A 5029-nucleotide genomic window follows, 5' to 3' on the forward strand; every position below is an offset into this window, starting at 1 on the left:
ACACACACACCCTACACATACACACACACACCCTACACATACACACACACACCCTACACATACACACACTACACATACACACACTACACATACATACACACATCCTACACATACACACACTACACATACACACACACACCCTACACATACATACACAGACACCTTACACATACACACACACACCCTACACATACATACAGCCACCCTACAAATACACACACACACCCTACACATACATACACACACCCTACACATACATACACACACACTACACATACATACAAACACACCCTACACATACATACACACACACCCTACACATACATACACACAAACCCTACACATATATACACACACACCCTACACATACATACACACCCTACACATACATACACACACACACTACACATACATACACACACCCTACACATACACACACACACCCTACACATACATACACACACACCCTACACATACACACACACACCCTACACATACACACACACACCCTACACATACACACCCTACACATACATACACACACACCCTACACATACACACACACACCCTACACATACACACACACACACACCCTACACATACATACACACACACCCTACACATACATACACACACACCCTACACATACACACACACCCTACACATACATACATATACCCTCACACAAACATATGCCCACAGCTCCGTTCCACCCACACCTACATCCAAACCCACACATCCACACATATGTGCACCCATATCTACATATGATACACCACAACGCAAACATTATGATATACACCATTCCCAACCATATGCATACTCAAACACACCCATACCTGCTTGCATACAACACACCCACACCTGCATGCATACAACACACCCATCTCTTGGAGTCAAAGACCCCAAAAAAACATGACTCTCCCCAAAGGAAGCGAAGTCCAGGGTACCAGTCAAGCTCGATCAGACCCATTTCAGTGAAGCGGGTAGGTCTGTCGAGAGGGTCGGGGACAACGTTAACCCAGATTCCGTGAAGCAAGATATTAGCACTTTAGGACAGTGTGAATAACTGACGTGTGTCAGGCGACTGGGATAAACATTCCCACAAGGGAGGTAACTCTCGCGGAGAAGTGTGGTTAATAATTAAAAATAACACACGCACTCACAACGTTGTGGGTTTCGATATCTGTCAGTCTCAACTTATCTACTTCATTATAAAAAAGTATTAGAACAATGTAGTTATTACTTTAAAATATTAATTATGAAAAAAGTGCACCCCTTTTCTTCCTTGAAAACAATCGTTGTTGTGAAAACACAGTACTAGTTTTGTTTTCATAAAATACTCTGCAAAATAAGAAACGCAAAAGTGATTATAGATGTTTATTTTATATATCATATAAATAATCAACAGAGGGTAAACAATTGTTCCTAATTGGCACACATCATTGTCCTTGACCCAGGTTCCATATGACACATGGAAGAGCAGATTTTCAAGGTAAAGGTCATCTGTTCTCAACATCTTGCTCAATATCTTGTGGGCGGCCGGGTAGCCTAGTGGTTAAAGCGTTCGCTCGTCACACCGAACACCCGGGTTCGATTCCCAACATGGGTACAATGACTGCATGAAGCCCAGCTTTGGGGGAGAACACATTAAAACATTATAAGGAAGATGTGTGGCCACATCAAGAAGAGTATGAAGGTCAAGGTCGGAGTGAGAGATGGATAAAAAAAAGGCTTTGGAAATGTTTGAGGAGACGTTCCTGGATAGACTGGTTACATCCATGCGCTATGTCAGCTACATGTACTTCGGAATTGGACCTCTCCTCAAACCGGTTCTTGCTAGAACTGGAGTTATGGATCCTAATACAGATTCCAAGGAACTGTCATATAAAAACGGGGCGGTCGGGTAGATTAGTGGTTAAAGCGTTCGCTCATCACGCCGAAGACCCAGGTTCGATACCCGACATGGGTACCATGTGTGAAGCCCATTTCTGGTGTCCCCTGCCGTGATATTGCTGCCATGCTAAAAGCGGAGTAAAACCATACTCCCTCACTCAATATCTTGTCTGGCCACCAAAAGAGTCCCAAACTGACTGGCGTCGTCGTTCCATGGAAGCAATGAGATCCCGAATTGTGGCCTGGGAAATGTTCACCCAGTCTGCCAACTGTCGGAGGTTCTGTGGTTGTTGCTGACGTGGTCGAACGGATCTGGGAAGGTCCTTTGTAATGGTGCGTGGTACTTTGCAGAAAAGCCTGGCTACAGCTGAAAATAATTCTCCTGTTTGCAGTCGGTCGATGGCGTTGTTGCGTTGGGCTTCCGCCATTCGGGGCTTGTTTTCGCTGTTCACTTTCTCTAAAATTGTAATGGCATGCAAATGAAAGACCAACGTTTATATACTCCAAGTGATGTGACGTTCGTGTCATGTTGGTGTGTTTCGGCGTCAGGTTCTCATGTGCGTTTGCGATTTTTTCTATTTTTCACCAAATGTCTGCAGTACCCCATTCTTTCCACATAAATGAACCCCAATCCATGCAGAATGACCAGTTCATTTTGGGTACTAATTTGGTATGGATGTCCTCAACACTGTCAGATATTTACGATTTTACAACTTTTGCGTTTCTATTTTTGCAGAGTATATGTTTGTTTTCTACTGTCATATTACATCAATATTTAAACTGAAATGTGCCATATTCTCATTCCTGATTCCAAAGATATCACATGCAAATTACAATTTGCTTTATTTTCTGGGTTACATATGCACGCTTTATGACAATACAGGTACTTGCTTCAATAAGTAGGTATGCTTTCTTTTCGCAGGTGTTCATCCTCAGGAACAAATGTACCTTGTTTCAAGTTGTTCATAGTACAAGGGCAGTTCCAGGTATCTTGGAAGAAGGGTTGGGAGTGGTTGACAAAAAGGGAAGTCGCGCACTCATGACGGACTGACTCGATCTTGATGTAATATTTGGTGTTATCTCTTCAAAATGCATAGGCCCAGTCCCCCTGCGATTCGCTGTGCAGAGTTGCGTCCTTTGGGCACGCCCAAAACCTATGATTGTGGGTTCAAATCCTGGTTCGCCCTGATTATGTTTCTAGGTTTGTCAGCAACATACCCGTGCTTGTGGGTTTCACAAAAGTGGTAAACGTCTGACAGCTGCATCTCTTCGGGCTTTCCTCCGACATTAAGCTGACACACCGTGAAATTACAGGAATACTGTTAAAAGCAGTGTTAAACCCAATTCACTCACTCATAGTTCAAATATTATAAGACTTAAGTACGTAGTGTTATAAACATCTTGATTCACTCTGATGATAACTTTAGAACACCTCTCAAAACTTGTACTAAAGTGAAATTCACAGTCCAAAAAAAAGCGGAGACAAACAAACCAGTTTTTGGTCACCATAAAAATATGATGCGCTTATAATTGATGTCTTTTAATAAGTTAGTGAGAGATTTCCAGGTAACAAAATAGAACTGACAATTGTGTATATTTTCATAAATTTACGATGAATGACAGAAGAACAGATTGCGCAATATGTTCACCTTTCAGTAATTATATCAATATTCAGAGCTTTTGCCCAATCATTGCACCAGCGAGAAATGTGTCCTTGCCTGTCCACTGGTTGTATATTACACAGGTACCCAGTCTATTAGTAATATTACGTGTAAATATATAACATATTTGCACATTGAACTTCATAAAATATTGGCAGCCATATAGATCTATGGCTAACGTGTCAGTCCAGTGCATGACATGTCCCTGGTACGATTCCCACGGTCAGAAAATTGTGTTTAGCCAATTAAAGTGGCCCCTCTGCGTGTTACAGAAAGGTTGGCACAGACGTAAAACTACCACTTACTCACTCACTCACTCAAAACAATGTTGAACAATGTGCCCCATATAATCATGGTTGTGAGGTTATTTGATTACTCCAGTTTCTGAAATGTTCATCTATACAATCATATATCAGTTGCCACAGTACTGCGTGAGAAGAAATATATTTATTGTAATTTATTAATTTGACTAATGACAAATACAGTCAGATAGATGAGTTTTATTCAGTATTAAAAGGCAATCCGCCCACAAATTACACAGAAAAAAGTATTAAAGCACACCTTTTTGACATAATGAGATTATAAATAAGTTGATTTCTAAGTTTATTTTCACATTTCACGATTATGTTTGTACGGAAATTTTAATTTCCGTTGGACATAAAGGGTAGTAAATCGATTACCATACTGCAAGCGCTTTTATATACCAAAGTGTAAGCTAAGGATACCATCAAGTGTCGTGAAAGGAAACCACCATCAATCACGTCTACAGTGGTGCAGACTGCCTACGCTGGACGGCCATGCAGTGGGGACAAGTTCTATTCACTGACGAGTTTTCACCTCAGCCACAGGATGGACGGATTCGAGTGTACCGACGTCGTGGTGAACGTTATGTCAATCATTGTGTCATGGAAGAAGATGGGTTTGGGGGCAGCAGCGTTATGGTATGGGGTGGGATTACAGCAAGACAGAGGACCAGTTTGATAGTGGTAGAGGGAAATCTCAATGGACAGCGCTACCGCGACAAGATCATTGGCCCTGTTGTTCTACCGTTTTTGTGTCGTCACGGACCAGGCATTACCTTTCAACATGACAACGCCCGGCCTCATATTGCTCGACTTGTTCAGGATTCTCTTCAACAAAACAACGTGAATGTCATCCCCTGGCCGGCTCCCCTGATCTCTCACCAATCGAGGACATGTGGGATGAGAAATCAACCACATTTTTCACAGACACTCCATGAACTTCGAAACATGCTCCAGCAGATATGGACAGATTGCCCACAGGACTTTGTGCGAGGCCTGGTCCATTCAATGACATGAAGATGTGTTGCTTGCATCGCAACTAGAGGTGGACACACACGATATTGATTTGTAAATTGACATTTTGGTATATTCATGTTTTTTATGAAATCACGCATTTTCTGAAGTCATTATGGCAAATTAAACCATTTGAACACTTACAGGAGTCTTTTA

The sequence above is a fragment of the Haliotis rufescens genome, unplaced genomic scaffold, assembly GCF_023055435.1.
Source record: "Haliotis rufescens isolate VD_foot unplaced genomic scaffold, xgHalRufe1.0.p SCAF_7, whole genome shotgun sequence".
NCBI lineage: Eukaryota > Metazoa > Mollusca > Gastropoda > Lepetellida > Haliotidae > Haliotis > Haliotis rufescens.